The sequence below is a fragment of the Toxorhynchites rutilus genome, chromosome 1, assembly GCF_029784135.1.
Source record: "Toxorhynchites rutilus septentrionalis strain SRP chromosome 1, ASM2978413v1, whole genome shotgun sequence".
NCBI classification, from domain to species: domain Eukaryota; kingdom Metazoa; phylum Arthropoda; class Insecta; order Diptera; family Culicidae; genus Toxorhynchites; species Toxorhynchites rutilus.
In genome coordinates, this window is record NC_073744.1 from 134,742,327 (window position 1) to 134,761,898 (window position 19,572).

At 40.8% G+C, this 19,572-nt stretch overlaps 1 protein-coding gene across 9 annotated transcripts in view; it reads right to left on the bottom strand.

Annotated features, from left to right (window-relative positions):
- LOC129762992 (uncharacterized) overlaps positions 1 to 19,572 on the bottom strand; it is a 464,623-nt gene that overhangs the window by 270,867 nt on the left and 174,184 nt on the right. The window lies entirely within an intron of this gene.

A 19,572-nucleotide genomic window follows, 5' to 3' on the forward strand; every position in this document is an offset into this window, starting at 1 on the left:
CAGTTGGATGATGATAGCGTTATCAGCCATACCGGATAAAGAGAAAGCCTATAACACGCAAGTTTGGTACTCATCTCGTCGAAGATATCGAGCAGCTGCTCCATGGTGTATTTTTCCGTCGATAGGAATTCGCTGTTCATTTCTCCCTGCTGTTGTGGTTGCGCAGCATGGGTCTTTGTCATGGTCTTTGAATCCAATCGACTTGGATCAGCTGATGACGAGACACTGGAATTAACAGCAACGGTGGTTTCCCTCCCATTTCGTGGTGGAGCGGCCCTAGCTGCTATTTGAGCCCAGCTTAGGTTGGTCGGTATGGAAGCAGTTGGAGCAGTGTTGTTGACATGCAATGCGGGAAAGTTCTGCACGTTTATAACTGGCGGCGGCGGGAGGATGTTCCGATTTGTTCCTAGCTGGTTCGATGTAGACGCTCTCTGACGGATTTGACGGAATTCTTCGCGCTTGGGACACGAACGATCCGTACCACGGTGGTCGCCCTTGCAATTGGCACACTTGTTTGCAGCATTGCCATCCAGCTGACAATCCGTGGTGAAATGCGCATAACTGCAGAGACTGCATCGTGGTTTCAAGCAGCAGTTACGAGTTCCATGCCCGATATTCAAGCACCGTCCGCACTGGGTGAGGTTATCCTTCGAACCGCGGTACGGTTCCCAACGTACAGAAACGGAACGGATGGTTCGTACAGCTTGTAACGCCCCTGCGGTGACGGTTCCTTTACGGAAGTGGACCAGCTAAAGCCGATTATGAAACTGTTTGCTTTTTTCCCCCTTTTGTAAGGGGGGTCCTGTGCGAGCCTTTTAAAATCGCCGACTTTTGCGCCAGAGGACCGATGTCCTATGTCGGGATTCGGATTGATTGTTGCCTGGACCAGCGCGTACCGTAGGCCGCGCTACAGTATCCTCCTTCAAATTGCGGCTTGCCACACCTCCCAATTTGCTGACGAGAATTTCGAAAAGTTTCTCTGTCGTTTGAGGAACCCAATCTTTCTTTCTAACCGAAACTAAATAAGAAAATTTTACTAATTTTAAAATAAACCGCTAATATTTTAATAAAAAACTAACCAAATCTTTTTCCAGAAATTTTCCGAATCTTTGTTTCTTATTTCCGTCAAAACACCTAACTCCTTTTTCCCAACAATTCCAAATTGCTTGTGACGTCACTCTTTACTGTACGTGTTTTCCTAACTCTATGATTCTCCTACTAACACAATATTTTGTCCCTACTAATTGGTGTCGTTTTACGTGTAACTGTGGTGGTGGTCCGTTATATAGCGTTCTGTTTCAGGGTACTCACTCTAATTGATGTTTTAATACCGGGATGAGCTCACCCGTGCAGCAACGGTAAGGTTTTCACATGGTGGAGCAGCGTGATGATTTATTCCGCTCCGACACCGAAACTCTCACCGACGTGAGTTCCAGTAAATTTCGCTGGCGTTGGTGGACTTTCCCGTCCTGAGCTTACCGTGTTGGAGTAGGGTCGCGTGTAGCGTGCGACTCACACGGGGCCGAGCTTCCCTTCCGTTGACCAACGCGCTCCAGAATGGTCTATAGTGGTACGCAACCACGAGGCGATAGACCACTCCGGGGGATTTACCGTAGCACCAAGATCTCACAGCGATGGCTGATCGCCGGAACGCAAGCGCAGTCCCGACTAGGACTCGGGCACGTAAATGTAACCTGTACACGGAGCCACCAAGGCTGTATAAATTGCCTTTCATTATTATAAAATCATCAAACCAATGTTACTTTAATAAAAATTTACCTCCGTTTTACTGGGTGCAAATCACACTGCTGCACTAACTTTTCATTATACTAATTGATTGTACTCAATTGTACAATTGTCCTAAATAAAATTTCACAATGAACAAAAGCGTCTTTATAGTAAACAATAAACTCACTTCTAATTGATTTGAATAATCGCGCAACTCACGATTTATTGATACTTTTATCCAAATCACTCCGAAAATATCTGGAAATAATCAAAACTTAATACTCGAAACGTTTTGAAACTATTTTTACTGTTACTTCAAAAGAAAAACTACTCAAAATATTGTCACTCATTTTCACCAAAATTGAACTTCTTCGCTCGGTGGCTCAGAATGGAAAGGTCAATTCCTCTGTTCTTTCCGATTGCGAAACCTTTCGAATCTTCTGGTAATTTTTTTATATTTCTGTCTCTACTTCCGGATCTTTAGGCATTCTCTAATCTAGAATTTTCGTCGAGGACTACTAAGTTCTTGATCGATTATTCTGAGCGTCTGATTCTATTCGTGGTCTGATATCTAACATTAGGCTTAACTCAATTTAAAATTCTCATGAAACGACCTACTCGTTTCGCTTTCTCTTCATGGGGAACACGTCAAGCTCTTCTTTGATTGTTTTGGTGTCCATGTCCGGCAGCCCTCTCACCACGGACTTGAAGGGTTTCTCCACGTTGTAATCATGGGAGAAGTATTCCGCCTTCCGCTCCTACAGATAATTGATAACAGCATCCCAGCTCAGCTTGTTGGCAACAGACACCTTAATGCCAACGCGGCATAGCTTATATTCGGCAGAAATCTTTTTAGTTTCACGTAACCGTTTGTTTTCTGTGAATCCGTGAATGATTTGATATTATTTATGCAATCTATTAATGAATAATGTATGAGGATTAATCAATTATTTCAATAAAACTTAGGCCTTCTCACGATCAATTACATAATTGTATCACACCCCAATGCTACATCACCAACCAATTCGCATGTGACCTTTCCCATGATGTTACTCAAACCACTAGAACAGCTACCTGTATTATAAGTATTAGCACCCATTCGAACATGCTTCCTGTGAGGGAGAGTTCTATCGCGCCGGCCGTATCGATTTTTACAGTTTCCTCCCCTGAGAGCGGCCAGGTGCTTTTCACCCCAAGAATTCTCGTGGGAAAAAGTTCCTATGGAAGCTCACAACAGGCAGTGAGCCGAAGTAAAAACCGTACAAGTACACAAGCCAAGAAGCGTGCGGAGAATTTTCAAGTTGACACACTTCTGGTGCTACTTTTTCCACACCGGTAGTAAGCAAACATGGGTTTCGCTTCAGACAACTTCGGAGCGGATTCGATGTTCAACGCGCACTTTTAAAGTCAAGAATGTGTGAGGACTTATTTGTCTTGTTTCAGTTTACTGGCGGGTTGCTTGAACAAAGAAAAAACAATGGCTTTCTTTGAGGGTGAAATAATAATGTTTCCAAGTCAGCCTCCAGAGAATCAGCGGAGCGAATTTAATCAATTATTATTCCATCCTTATATTAATTGAGAATAAGGACGGCAGCCATATCAAATGTATATAAATTAGGAGAAGTGCTTCATTTTTCATGCTCTCGATGTCTGCGTTTCCGTTCATTGCCCATTACTGTTTGGCCTTTTTATTTCCTTCGCTTTTTCCCTAGTTCGGCTCTCGTTTTTCCTCATCAACCAGAGATGCCAGAGCACCCATCCTTCCCATCACCGAAACAACAACCTGCGCCCTAAAAAGTTTCCTCCCAAACACACTTCATCAACAACACTCAGAGGGACCGTCTGCTGCTGCTGCTGCTGTTGCTGTTTATACGAAGCCTGTGAGATGGAGGGGGAGGGATTCTTTGTCCTTTTGTACGTGATTCACCGTCGGCAGTTGTCGAGGAACAATAGATCATCGAAATTAAATTCAGTCTCATCGGAAGACTGAATCACTTTTGAGGTTTTTAGTGAACCATTATTGGCGCCGTCGATGAAGTTTGTTCGTGTCCCGTGCCCAGGATTCCCGCTAGGGAAGGTGTTCGGATTGATTGTTGCCTGGACCAGCGCGTACCGTAGGCCGCGCTACAGTATCCTCCTTCAAATTGCGGCTTGCCACACCTCCCAATTTGCTGACGAGAATTTCGAAAAGTTTCTCTGTCGTTTGAGGAACCCAATCTTTCTTTCTAACCGAAACTAAATAAGAAAATTTTACTAATTTTAAAATAAACCGCTAATATTTTAATAAAAAACTAACCAAATCTTTTTCCAGAAATTTTCCGAATCTTTGTTTCTTATTTCCGTCAAAACACCAAACTCTCACCGACGTGAGTTCCAGTAAATTTCGCTGGCGTTGGTGGACTTTCCCGTCCTGAGCTTACCGTGTTGGAGTAGGGTCGCGTGTAGCGTGCGACTCACACGGGGCCGAGCTTCCCTTCCGTTGACCAACGCGCTCCAGAATGGTCTATAGTGGTACGCAACCACGAGGCGATAGACCACTCCGGGGGATTTACCGTAGCACCAAGAAGGTGTCGTTGAAAAGAATAAGTCAAGAGATAGAATAGAATCTTCCCGACTTGGCGAAACAGCGTTTGCTGAACATGTTCAACCAGTTTCTGGAGCTGAATATTGTCCCACATGACTGAAGGCAAGTGAGAGTGATAGCCATACGAAAACCCAACAAGCCGGCTTGCGATCACAACTCGTATAGGCCGATTGCAATGTTATCCTGTATTCGTAAATTGTTAGAGAAAATGATTCTACTTCGTTTGGACAAGTGGGTTGAAGCGAACAATTTGCTGTCAAATACGCAGTTTGGCTTCCTCCGAGGTAAAGGGACAAACGATTGTCTCGCGCTGCTATCTTCTGAAATCCAAATCGCATTTGCTCGCAAAGAACAAATGGCTTCCGTTTTCCTCGATATCAAAGGGGCATTTGATTCAGTTTCCATGGAAATTCTCTCAGAGAAACTTCATAATCGTGGACTTTCATCAATACTGAATAATTTCCTGTACAATTTACTGTCAGAAAAGCACATGTTTTTCAATCATGCCAGCTTGAAATCTTCTCGATACAGATTTATGGGCCTACCACAAGGCTCCTGCCTAAGCCCCCTCTTGTACAGTTTTTACGTCAATGATATAGATGATTGTCTAACTAGAGATTGTACGTTGAGACAACTTGCAGACGATGGAGTTATTTCCATCACGGGTACTAATCCCGCCGTTCTGCAAAAATCCTTGCAAGATACCCTGAACAACCTGTTCACGTGGGCTCTCAAGCTGGGTATCGAATTCTCTACGGAGAAAACCGAAATGGTCGTTTTTTCTAGGAAGCACGAACCCGCCCAATTCCAGCTTCACCTATCCGGCAAAACGATCAAGAACTCGATGTTTTTCAAATACCTTGGAGTATATTTTGACTCTAAATGTACCTGGGGAATACACATTGCCTATTTGAAACAGAAATGCCAGCAAAGAATCAATTTTCTCCAAACAATAACCGGAACATGGTGGGGTGCCCATCCAGGAGACCTCATTCAGTTATACAAAACAACGATATTATCAGTGTTAGAATATGGCAGTTTTTGCTTCCGATCAGCTGCCAGGATTCATATTCTCAAGCTGGAGAGAATACAATATCGTTGCTTGCGTATAGCCATGGGGTGTTTGCATTCGACACATACGATGAGTCTCGAAGTTTTGGCAGGAGTACTCCCGCTTACTCTTCGGTTCACAGAACTATCCTACAGATTTCTCATCCGTTGCAAGATCATGAATCCATTGGAGAAAAAGTCTACTCCAACTCACTCCTCAGTCAATTTTTATGTCTTTATACCATGAGTACCTTACCCACGACGTGCACCCTTCACCAGGCATCTCCAACCAAATTTGCTTCCCATACTTTTGCAATTCCTCTGTCATTTTTGATCTGTCCATGCGACAAAAAATCCATGGAATCCCAGATCATCTACGCTCAGATTCTATTCCGCCGATATTTTCGGCAGAATATGGGGGCATAGTTAGATCTGATAAAATGTTCTTTACTGACAGTTCGTTCATAAACGGGTCCACTGGCTTCGGCATCTTCAATGAAAATTCCAGTGCCTCTTTCAAACTCAAAGATCCTTGTTCCGTGTATGTCGCTGAACAGGGTGCGATATACTACGCACTGAGGATCATTGAAACATTGCCCATCGACCACTATTTTATTTTTTCAGACAGTCTCAGCTCAATAGAGGCAATCCGCTCAATGAAGGTTGATAAACGCTCATCTTATTTCCTAACAAGAATAAGACAACTATTGAGTGTTTTGGTCGAAAAATTATTCAAGATTACCTTAGCATGGGTTCCCTCTCATTGCTCGATTCCGGGGAATGAGAAAGTGGACTCGCTAGCTAAGGTGGGTGCTTTAGAAGGCACACTTTTTGAAAGGCAAATTGCTTATAATGAATTTTTCCACATTCCTCGTCAGTATACGCTCGTAAGTTGGCAGCGCATGTGGAGTGGAGATGAGTTCGGTCGTTGGTTACACACGATTATCCCTAAGGTCTCGACGAGGGCATGGTTCAAGGGATTGAATGTAGGTCGTGATTTCATTCGCGTGACATCTCGGCTTATGTCCAATCACTACAACCTAAACGCGCATCTCTATCCGATTGGGCTCGCAGCAAACAATCTTTGTGATTGTGGCGATGGCTACCACGACATCGAGCATGTTGTCTGGTCGTGTATTCGGTTCCATACTGCTCGCTCTCAGCTCTCTAGAGCACTGAGAGCACAAGGCAGACAATCGGAGATCCCCGTCCGGGATATCTGAGGTAGCCATGATCCTGATCTTCTGCTTCATCTATACCTGTTCCTCAGAAACGCCGATGTCAACGTTTAATGATGTTTCCTTCGTTGTGTCCCCGTTCCATATCCCTCCTATCCGATCTATAAACTTTTACTTAGTCGCGGCAATACATACACACTCTTTACAGACACACGGGCCAAAGGTTGTGCAGTCCACTGATCATTCAACAAGAGCCAAAGGTTGTACCGCTCATGACAACTCTACACGAACTGATGATTGCGCCGGCTAGTGACCATTCTATCCTGGATTCCTCGAGTCGAGAAATACGCACCACGCTAGATATGAGGTACAGGCTAGGGGGGCGTTGCTGATTAATGGTCAGCTGCATCCCAAAAGGAAGCACGTACAGAGCATTGGAGACAGCAACATCCCAATTACGAAAACACTTGTAATACTAACCTCGAGCCAACCGCGAGTAATCGGTTACATATTACTAACATAGATAATAAGAAAAATTGTCAAAGTATTGAACTCCCGGCCCCGTGAGGCTAACGCCATATGAACCTTGATAAAAATATATATTTTGGAAAAAAAAGAGATTTAAGTTTGTTCGAAATAATATAAGTGTCTGATTGTGAAATAACTTTCTTTACTGTGTTAATGTCGTTACAACAGTTTCTTTTGGCAGCGTTCATCTTTAAGTGGTGAGTTTGCTGTCACATAGCGTGTATATTTTGGGGTCAATCTTATACCGCATGTCGGCGTTGATTCCAAATACCTCAGGCATTAGGTAAGGAATAGTAACACCAAGTGAAATGGGGAACTGATTTGTGGTTGCTCTAATGCAGAGGTCCTCAAACTATTTTGGTCAAGAGACCTCTTATCCAGAATGAAGAATGATGCCTTAGACCCCTATAACCGAAATTCTTTGGAAATTCTATCTCAACTTTTTTTTTGTTAGTCATGCTAACCAACAAATTTATAAACTTTGAGGTTTGTTAAGTGAGTATACTTGACATAATTTTCAACAAATTATAATGAAACAAAGTTCAGTAATATCACATGTAAATAATAATTATTAATACAAAAAAAAAATCATTAAGAAACGATTTTTTTTGTAAAAATAAACCTTAAAACCGCAAGTTAAAGTTGAAAAAATAAGAAGAAAAAATCAATCTAATGTAATTTATTGAATTCAATTAGTAGATGAGTATTAAAGTGTCAAAGGATGTATGGGAAAAAAGTGACCCTTGATTTTTCAAAGCGAACTTGATTCAAAATGCTGATTCCCACGAAAAACTACCTTATGCAAAATATCAGCTCAATCGGACTTCATTTACTAGTGTCGCACAGCGGTCAAAAGTTTGAGTTTTTTGAAAACCGAAAAATCACCTAAGGGAGTAGTAAAGGAAATGGGGTTTTTCGAAAAAAAATGTTTGATGCCAAATGTCTTCAAATTGCATGAAACGTCGAGATTTTTTTCGGCGTTAGAGTATTCCCTTCGATACCATTGCATATGGTACATATTTACCCAGTAGCCATTTAGGCGTAAGAGTTTTCCTTCTGTTCTTCCATTATCCAGTTAGATCGGACAGCGGAGACAGTTGATTGATCGAACAACAGCCCGATGTGTCTTGCAGAGCAGAGCAGAAGTATGAATGAATCGATCTTATTTCGACCGTGGATCGATCTCCATCGCTGATGATTGTTGCGTGGACGTAGTTATTCTGTAACAACACAAAGATGGTCAATGAGGGCCCTATGTTTTGAACTCACGATCGATCGCTTACTAAGCGAACGCGCAACCAATGTGGCTACGAAGACCCCCTGTCATATTATTGACAGCATTTCATTGACAAGTTTCATTCCATAACAACAATGTCTGATTACATATGGAAACATAAAATAATTACATTTTAAAAAAGAGGTGCTTATGGTCGATTATTCACAACACATCACAACCGCTGGAGAGAAGCTAAACGGAGTATGAGCGAAACTTATCATCAATTAACAGATGAAAATGGAATATTGTATGAATCACCAAAACATCAAAATTGGTTTTTCAATTGATTGTCGCATAGACCCATTCAATGACCTTATTGAAGATGGTAATTTAATGATGAATATAGATGATTTTACAAAGTTTAAATTCAATCTACTACAGGAAATCAGATTTTTTATGGATTTTCAAAAATAGACTTCTGAGTAACGGATATCTCAAATGGCACTGAATTCACTGATTACTATTTTGAAAACCTGCAATTGATCTATGATGTTAGAATTGGGGATGATACGAAGGTTTCTCAATGGATGGCGCACGTGATCTATAACCAGTAAAGTGAAATCTCGAAGTTCTTGTGTAGCATAACGTTCCCATCAGGGTTGCGTCGTCGCATGCGTTCTTTAGAATTTATTTCTCTTGAATATAGATATTTTTTAATTACGTTGGCAACAGCTGCTTCTACAACGTCGAAGATAATTGTTCTTTTTTTTCTCAAATCCGTCTATTACATGTTCCAATTCCGTTAAATCACTCGAATCATCCGCAATTACAAGTATATTAAGTATATTGTATATTCAGAGGGGTGGTGTTAGGTATGATTCGTTATTGAAGAATGATGTTATCTGTGGCGAAGCTGAGTCCATTTTAGAAGTTTGCTAGAATAATGTAAATATTTGATATTTCGCGAGGTTTATACCTGATTAATCCGAAGCACTTTCTTCATGGTTGATTGTGAGTAATTGTTCTTGAGATGAGGAGTAAATATTATGCTGCTGAAGGCATGACTTTTCAAAAGTGCATCGGCCGCCACTTTAGCCAACATAAAATTTCTAAACTTGCGGTTCATCATTATTGATAATGATTTGACAGATCCACGATACTCTGTACCCTGTTATTCGACAGTTTCGTTGGCCACAAAAATACCCCATCTTCAATCCAGGACATCGGAACTGTCAGCACTCGAAATTTCTGATGTTCGATGAATGTAACAACGCCTATTAAAACTTGCAGCAAAACGGAGTGAATTACGCCATTGAACGTATAATCTTATATGTATAACGGGTGTTAAATAAAAAATGTGAATTTTTTCAATCACATATAAAAAAAATTTTTTTTCATCGATTTCAGTATTTTTTATTAATAACATAATGTATTTTCTTCAAAAAAATGTCAGTGTAAATGTTTGAGTAAGGGCCGTGGTCTGCCGTTCGACGCAACTTTGTCGCGATGCTCTCACAAGAACGTTGTACGGCACTTACGTCCATTTTCCGGATACAATTCCGGATTCTTGTAGTCAGTTGCTTCGTGTCCTTGGCCCTCCAATTGTTTTTATACACTAGAGCACTGAGCCAAAGAAATCCTCTATTTGGCGGCACTGGGGCAAGTTTGTTGGGTTACGATCTTTCGGCACGAACGATATCTTTTTCTCCTCAAGATACGCCAGCGTCTTCTTGGCGTAATGGGAAGACGCCTTGTCCGGCCAGAAGACGTACTTCCCATCCGCGTAATGCTCGTTCAGGAACGGCAGCAGGAATTTTTCGAGGCATTCTTCTCGATAGATTTGTTGGTTGATTGCCAGACCACTTGGCTTAAACCAAGGCTTTGAAATGACCCGGTCGGAAATAGCGATGTACAACATAACCTTTTTTTCAAACTTGTGCTTGAACTTGTATTTCACTTCAGGCGGTGTGGATGACTTGTCGCTGGAGTAGTAATTATCATTTCCTGGAATATGAGTTTTGGACAGCGGAAAATAGCTTTCGTCGTCCAGAACGAAAGACGTCCCGCGGTATTTTTTGGTCATCCACCGACACTGTGATTTAACCGTCTCAATCTGCTCCTCCGTGTACTCCGGCGACCTCGTCTTCTTCCTGCAGACGATTCCTTCCATCTTGAGGGTCAGATGGATCAATACGTGGGAGCAGCCATATTTCCGACCGGCGTCACGCAGGCTGGTTGCGTCCTTGTTGTCAAACAGCGATGTCTTCCTCTGCTTCGTCATTATCGTCACCGGACGACCACTTCCGACCTTCCGCTCTACGTTCAGGGAACCCAGGATACGATATACCGTACTGACAGGTACATTTTCTTCCTTAAAATGTGCCACCGTGAACTTTTTTCCTTGCTGGAAATGCGTTTCGTAGAACCGTACAATGCGTTCGAGGAGCACGTGCTGTTTCGACGCCATCTTTGCTTTGACTAAATTCAAACTAGCAAAATCAAACACGCCTACTGTGGGAGCCCAAAGAGCAATTTTTTTGGAGAAAGAAAATTTTACGCTCTTCATTTGAGTTACTAAAAGGTATTGAAAAAATTCTCATTTTTTATTTAACACCCGTTACTACATCGAATTTGACACATCGCATCGCTTTGCAAGGTTGCCAAATTGATCTATTATATTTATTATAACAATAATCAGAACATAAGTTGGATATTGTAACAGGTGTACAGGTATAGGTGTATATAGCATTTCTTGTTTTTCTGGTTAAGTATTATGTATTTTGTTTTTGTATTGTACATAAATACTTACTTTTGAGTTAAATTATTTATTTATTTATTTATTACTTGTTTATTTATTTTATTATTTATTTATTTATTCGTTGGTGGAATTATTATGTTAATATTTAAATATTGATCCGTGCATGATTTAATTTTCCTATTCACACTTGCCAAATTTTTGCTGCAACATAATGAATCAGTATAAATGAAACGGACTTTTTTTTCGTGGGAATTGCACGCAACGGTTTTCGTATATTGCATGAAATCGTTGTGTTGTTGTACGCAACACCACATCGAAGAGCGCGAGTAAAGCTCATGTTCCGTCACACTAATACTTGTCAAGAACGCTTAAGCGACGCTCTAAGTGGGTCACTCATGCGCAAGGGTAAAAAGAAGCCAGGTTTCGTGGAAGAATCGCGAGAATTACCTGACTCAACCTTGACAAAAAAAGAGCGGACAATGATGACTTGTTTGGCCGCATGACTGGGGGTTTGAGGAAATTCGCGGTTCAAAAAGAACATTATTTGCTTCGGCAAATATTGTTCTCCTGGAGCAAAAGACTTATTTTTTTCTTGGAACTGGAATACCTTTGCTCGTTCACTTTGATCCGGAAGAGGTGATGTGGAAGAGGTGATGTGGAAGAGGCAGTAGTGCGATTTAAAAAATCGCGTCGCGGTGTGTTTTTTTAAGTACTTCCTGTATTAAACGGGTTTTCCAAATATATTAATCGTTTTGTATTTTTTATTTTTTTATTTCTTTGTTCATCTGACAAATGTCTTAATGAATATAAACATAAAAAACAAAATTTCAAAATACAAACATTAAAAACAAAACAAAACATTAAAAAACATGAATGCGTCCAATCCTTTGACGAAATCTGGTAGATGACTCTCCAAACTCGAACAGATCTTCTACTATCGAGAAAGTACGAATCATTCCCGTTACGGGTTCATTATGACCAAAACTAGAACGGTGTGTCGCGGGCTGTAAAAGGCTTGTTGAGCGAAGAACTCTGGATGGCGCACGCATATTGATGCGGGAAAGCAGCACTGGTGAGTCAATTTCATCGTTGAGTATCTTGGCGACGAGCGTACATTGTTGATGTTTCCGTCTTCGCTCAAGAGTATCCAACCCTAGCAAGAGATATCTGTCAGGATAAGGCGGAAGATTCTGAGGACAGCGCCATGGCAGGGAGCTGAGAGCACGACGAATAAACATTTTCTGTACTCGTTCAATACGTAGGATCCACAATAGTTGATAGGGCATCCACACTACAGAAGCATTTTCCAAAATAGGGCGCACTAATGAACAATATAGCGCCTTCAAACAATAAGGATCCGTGAATTCTCGGGAGATCCTCAAGATGAATCCAAGTTGACGGTAGGCCTTGGAAGCTAACGTCGAGCGATGTATGCTGAAAGTAAGCTTCGGATCCAGTATCACACCGAGGTCGTTCACCTGATTGACACGGGCCAGCACATGGTTTTCCAGAGAGTAGTCAAAGGATATTGGTTCCTTCTTGCGATGAAATGTCATGATAACACATTTGGCAATGCTTACTGTCATTTTGTTCAATTGACACCACACCCAGAAGCTGTTGAGCAAGCTTTGTAACTGACGGCAATCCTCAATGCATTTAACGGTGAGAAAAAATTTCAAGTCATCTGCGTAGATGAGAACACAACCTGGTTTCAAAAATGTGGTGACGTCATTGTAAAAAATGGCAAACATAGAGGTCCCAAGTTACTGCCTTTGTATTGAAAGATGGCTTCCAAGCTTCACTCGAAGTGATCTCCCGGAAAGATACGACGACAACCACGAAACAAAACGGTCTGAAGCACCCAGGCGACGCATTTTTCCAAGTAGAATCTGATGGTCGATGCAATCAAACGCGGCTTTTATGTCAGTATGCACTGCATCAACCTGAACCTTGTTCTCCAACGGATTGATGCACGTAGAGGTAAATTCCAACAAGTTTGTTTGTCACAGAGCGCCCGGGCATAAAACCGTGCTGTGCTGGCGATATATAATGTTTAACGTGGAAGAATACCGCATCCTTTACGATCATCTCAAAAATTTTCGAAGCTGCAGATAGGCTAGTTATTCCACGATAGTTAGTTACATTGCGGTTGTCTCCTTTCTTGTATACGGGAAACATGAATGAGTGTTTCCAGATCACTGGAAAGGCACCGTTTTCCAACGAAGCGGTAAATATTCGCGATAGCGGTACTGCAAAACTAGCCGCACAACGGCGAAACACTAGCGCCGGAATTCAATCAGGGCCAGGAGAAGTGGAACATTTTAAATTGTTAATTGCTTTTTCGACCATCAGCGGACTGACAACAAAGGTGCGCAGATCAATCAAATCCTGAGGAACGTGTGCTGCAGCAGCGTCAACTTCAGATGCAGTAGCCACATTGGTGGCGAAAACAGATGCAAAGTGTTTAGAAAACAATTCACATGCGTCAGGTACGGTAGTCGATTCACTCTCAGTGAGAGTTCTCACCAAGAAAAACCGTTGAAGGGATGCTGGTCTATTTTCTTTTGGAGTTGACGAAATTCCAAAAACTTTTGGGGTTATGTTTTAGGTTAGTTTGGACACGCAGCACGTATGACCGATAGAGACCAGCATTCAACTGACGATATGCGTTGCTGGCACGATGGAAGTTTTGCTTCGATTCATTAGTACAGTGTTGACGCAGCTTGCGTTGGCATGCATTCTTAGCACGTCTTAATATTTTTAGAAGTGGCGTACTCCTACTTTTGCTAGGGAAATTCAAAGTTCAAGTTAAAGTTAGATAGTTGATCGTTAAGTGTGTGCTTGTGCGATAAAGCTCATAAAAAAGTAACTTTGTATATTATCCCACTATAAAGCAAATAAGCTTATTTCGTCGAACAGCCGTTCTCAGGCGAGTTCCCCTGTTCACACAACCTTCTGGCTCGGCACAACGCAGGATCGAATTGGATGCACTGCTGACCCCATGATCTGGAGTCAAAGTTCCCGACAAGGACTATTTCCGTCGGAAGGGAGTGCTACGTCACAACAGCACTCCAGGCAGAGCACGATAAAGACAAAACGTGAGTACCAAACCCGTAAAAACATGCGCATGTGGATGGGTATTTTATACAGGGGAATATAATAAGAATGATACAGTGATCACTGAAATGAAGTCGACGCTTAAGGAATGGGGGCGCACCGGAAATTGTAGACCACACTATAGGATAGGGAAATATTTTCTATATTAGGAGAATAAATGTTGTAACATTAATAAATGTAATTTATTAGGTTACGTAATTTAGTTTCGTTTTTTAGAGAACCCGTTTAAGTCGTTCGTTCGTGGTAGTTCAATTGTTTGTTTTTGAGTTTAAGTCTTGAGTCACTGCTGCGTCTGAAGCAAGAGGTGATAATTGGACAGCAGAGCATTCATTTCTTGGTTGTTTTCTCCAGGAGGATCTGCGGATTTCCTCCAGATCCCTTTGTTGTCGGCCGAGTAAGTCATCGGAACGCGAGGAGAAATAGTTTGGGAGAGTCACTGTTCGAGCGATTCTTATTAATTTATTATTTTCGAGGCCAGCTTCAAGGCGGGTTCTTCGCCGGGCAAATATAGCGCGAGTGGTCTTCTTAGAGGCGGCGCTTAAGCAACTCGCCTAGTAAAAATCCTCGAAACAGTGGCGGAATCGTAGCCGTGGATTTTGCACGCTACAATATGCTTGAGAGAACAAATTGTACAGTGAAAATTGTAATAAAAATAATTTACAATTGAAATAGATTCATTGGCATTCATTTATTTGTTACTATTCCAATTCAATGATATTATTTATTTGGTTTCTATGATAGGGAAGTCAAAGATCCTTTTCCTTAGAACATAGTTAAATAAATAAAATCGGCAACCAGAAATTACTGTGCTTTCTGCATAGAGTGTATTAGGTTATATTTTTTTCGAGTCATGTGTATAAGTTTTAACCGCTGTTAAATTGTACAGGGTTTTCCAACTTTAAATTCCGAAAGTAAATTGAAATAAAATACACTTAGAATTCGAATTTCGATGAAACTTTTATTTCAAACTAGCTAACCCGGCAAACTTCGTCCCGCCCATTTACTTGATTAATTCTCGAGTAATGCAGAAATTTGTGTTTTATTTGTATGGCAGCCACCCCTAAGAGAGGGGGAAGGGGTATCTAACCACCACAGAAACATTCATTGCACCCTAAAGTTTCCATATGCCTAATTTGGTTTAATTTGCTTGATTAATTCTCGGGTAATGCAAAAATTTGTGTTTCATTTGTAGGGCAGCCCCCTCTAAGAGTGGGGGAAGGAGTATCTTAACACCATAGAAACATTTATTGCATCCTAAAACCTCCACATGCCAAATTTGGTTTCATTTGCTTGATTAATTCTCGAGTAATGCAGAAATTTGTGTTTCATTTGTATGGCAGCCCCCCCTTTGAGTGGGGGAAGGACTGTCTAACCATAATAGAAATATTTATTGCACCCTAAAACTTTTACATGCCAACTTTGGTTTCGTTTGATTGATTAATTTCCGAGTAATGCAAAAAATTGTGTTTCATTTGTATGGCAGCCCCCTCTAAGAGAGGGAGAAGGAGTATCTTAATACCATAGAAACATTTATTGCATTCTAAAACCTCCACATGCCAAATTTGGTTTCATTTGCTTGATTAATTCTCGAGTAATGCAGAAATTTGTGTTTCATTTGTATGGCAGCCCCCCCCCCCCCTTTGAGTGGGGGAAGGACTGTCTAACCATCATAGAAACATTTATTGCTACCTAAAACTTTCACATGCCAACTTTGGTTTCGTTTGCTTGGTTAATTTCCGAGTAATGCAGAAATTTGTGTTTCATTTGTATGGCAGCCCCCCCTTAGAGAAGGGGGAGGGGTCTCAAAATATCACGAAAACCTTCCCCGGCCCCAAAAACCCCTACATACCAATTTTCATGTCGATCGGTTCAGTAGTTTCCGAGTCTATAAGAATCAGACAGACAGACAGACATCACTCCATTTTTATATATATATAGATAGATTAAAGTTTGGTTTATGCCATTATGTGTGAAATACAACATCATTCAAATGTCCACCTAGGGCTTCTTCGCACACCCTGATCCGGAACAGGTAATTTTCGATTACTTTTCGGCACATATGGGGCGGTATCTCGGTCATAACTTCACGAATGTTGTCTTTCAAATGTTCAAGAGTTTGCGGAGAGTAGGCATAGACACGGTCTTTCGCATAACCCCACAAAAAAAGTCTAGCGGGTTCAAATCGCATGATCTGGACGGCCAATTGGCATCACCAAAACGCGAAATTATGCGTCCCTCAAATTTCGTTCGCAATATGGCCATGTTCGGTCGTGTTGTGTGGCACGTGGCGCCGTCCTGCTGAAACCACATGTCATCTGCATCCATATCTACAATTTGTGGCAAAAAAAGATCGGTTAACATGCGGCCATAGCGCTCACCAGTTACCGTCTCGCCGTCTTCATTTTCAAAGAAATACGGCCCGATGACTCCACCAGACCATAATGCGCACCAAACAGTGACTTTTGGCGGATGCAATGGCCTCTCAACAATCACGTGTGGATTTTCTGAGCCCCATATACGGAAATTTTGGGTGTTTACATAGCCACCGAGCTCGAAATGTGCCTCATCGCTGAAGAAAATTTGATGCGAAAATTCAGCATTTTGCTGCTGTTGTTCGTTCACCCAATCGACATATGCCCGACGCATTCCATGGTCACCACGCTCTAATTTTTGTACCAGTTGGACTTTATATGGATGTAGGTGCAAGTCCAAATGCAAAATTCGCCACAATGATGTGTTTGACAAGCCCAATTGCTGAGCACGCCGTGGAATCGAAACATTTGGGTCATCCTCCACACTGGCAGCAACAGTAGCAATATTTTCGGCCTAACGCATATTACGATGATGCACAGGTTTCACAATATCCGCTACGGATCCAGTTTGTTCGAATTTACGCACTACATTAGCGATTGTGTGCTCTGTAGGCCGTCCATGACGACCAAAATCCGTCCGTAATGCTCGAAAAACATTTGCCGGGGTTTCATCATTTTTATAGTATAATTTAACAAAATTGACACGTTGTGTGATGCTAAAACGATCCATATTGTAAAATGGCAGACATTCAACTAACGATATGACGCTTTGGTTGACAGCTATGCCAAACGGTTGTCAGCGCAGGGCTGTATACTTTCGGAAGCCCGAAATGGAAAACCCTGTATTTCAGATAGCCGTGCGAAATAACTGATGGATGATAATTCAGACGATCGGAGTTCGAACCCACATCGGAGCAAGTTTTACCGATAACCAATCTGTGCCATTTTAAATATTTCTATCCCACTCCCAACACAAGTCAATTAAATAGTTCTCATTGATACAAACATAAATATTCATATATAAAAATGGCGGCTCGTGAGGCTATAATTAACATTTTACGAAAATATTTTCCGCAATTTGTTTTTTTTCTATGTCTGTAAAAAATCGTATATAAGTATGTCAAAGGTCATAATAGGTCCGTTGAAAATTCATGAATATATTCATATTATATCGCAATTCAATTTAAACATGATCGCTATTATAGTTGGTGAAAGTTGCATATTCATACAAACTAATTCGGTAAGTATTTACCATGTATGTATATGACCTCCACTTTTGCGTGTATATGCCAGTTAGGCGCATTATATGCCAACCAAAATTTAGGGCATATGATGTTATATATACGCTTGTTATGTGATTTATTGTTTGCTGGGAATGTACATTTAAAATCGTAAAAAATGCGAAAACCGCGATTTTATTTATCACTACAGTTCAAGTCTCAATTCTGTGTAACAAGCATCGGTTTTATGATACACACTATCGTAAAATCAATCTGTCATATGTGCATATCAGGCTGATGCAGTTTGTAAGTCGCATGAACATATCAATTGAATCAATGTAGTACTGCGAAAAATTGTATTACATGCTGTGGAAAATCGTTCAACAGTAAATCATATTAGATCGTAATTGAGGTATATCATATATCATATAAATAATTTGACATATCAAAATCAGTGTCGACATCTGGAGGTAATATGGCGATTCAGGGAGACAAATGAATCTCTTCCAGTACTTCCCAAGTAACACTCTATAGCAGCCATTAAGCGCCATTACTAGACATTTATGTCACATCGGATTGCTGTCTTCGGTATATTTTTCCTTTGCTTATTTGCTACATTAGAAAACACCAACATAATTGAATTAAAACTGCAGTTTTACAGGGTCTTTCAGATTAAACGCTCACGCAAAAAAAAATCGAATAACTCCTTATAAAAATTGTTTTCGCTCCATCGATGGTAACACTGCATTCCCCTCTTCGGGACGATAATGTTCGGCTACTTGTCAGTCTGATCGGATGGTTTTTAGTGTCAAGATGTACAATTTACAAGAACGTGTAATTTTGGTGAAATCGTTCACTCGAGCAACCGAAGCCTTAATGAAATTTTGTCCTTTTATGGTATGGTACTTCCTCTGCGGGTACGTGAAGGACCCTTGCTATGTTCATAAGCCATAAAATTTGGAGGAACTTAAAGAAGAAATAACTCGGATTTTCAACAGCACCGAAGTCGTTATGTTAGAGTTGTGCATGAAGAATGTTACGCCTTATCGAAAAAAAGGGGTGGTCACATAGAAAATGTCCTAAAATTAGTTTTATTTTCGTTTTTAGAAATAAAAATCGGTTCAGTTCCGTAGAAGTTGTTAAAATTTGTTGCGTGAGGGTTTAATCTAAAAGACCCTGTATTTACGTTTGCACGCAAACCTTGTATCACGGACTTGAAAACTTTTACGCTCCACTTTTAATGGTATAGACAGTTTTAAGGTAATGGAAGTGTTCGACAAATGGAATACGAGCTGAAAGATAACAGCGTCTGAAAATTTATTATTTATGTAATATTTTAGTATCAGCACCCCGGATGATTGACGAATTGTTGAAACATTTCATCAGGCGTTGTGAAAAAAATTGTGGCAGCAAAAAATCGCAGTTGTTTTTGTTATAAAGCTTGATTTGAGGGTGCACTTTCTTAATTTTATTTTTAAAAATTACAGTGTTAAATGATCATCGAATACGCAATATTTTTAATCGCTTTCTTCAAAGGTAAGGATTATGTTAATGTTATCTATTCGGCAGCAAAACATGTGTAACTTCCAAATGCAGATGTGTTGACTTCTAAAGTTGACTTCTATCTAAAGCTACTCAGACTGTTCAAAATTTGGAAAGAGTTCAATGAGGTACTTTACTCCTTTTTATTATGCAGGGCGTAATTTATTTACTACTTGTACAACTAAATGCACTTTGACGCTCGACATAATCGACCCATTAATTATTCATTCTGCCTCTCGTGTATTCCATATGTAATTAATGGATCGGATCAGTTCACGGAAACTTTTTTGTTCGGATTTTTTCCTATTGTTCCGAATGACTATCGAACGCCGCAGCAGT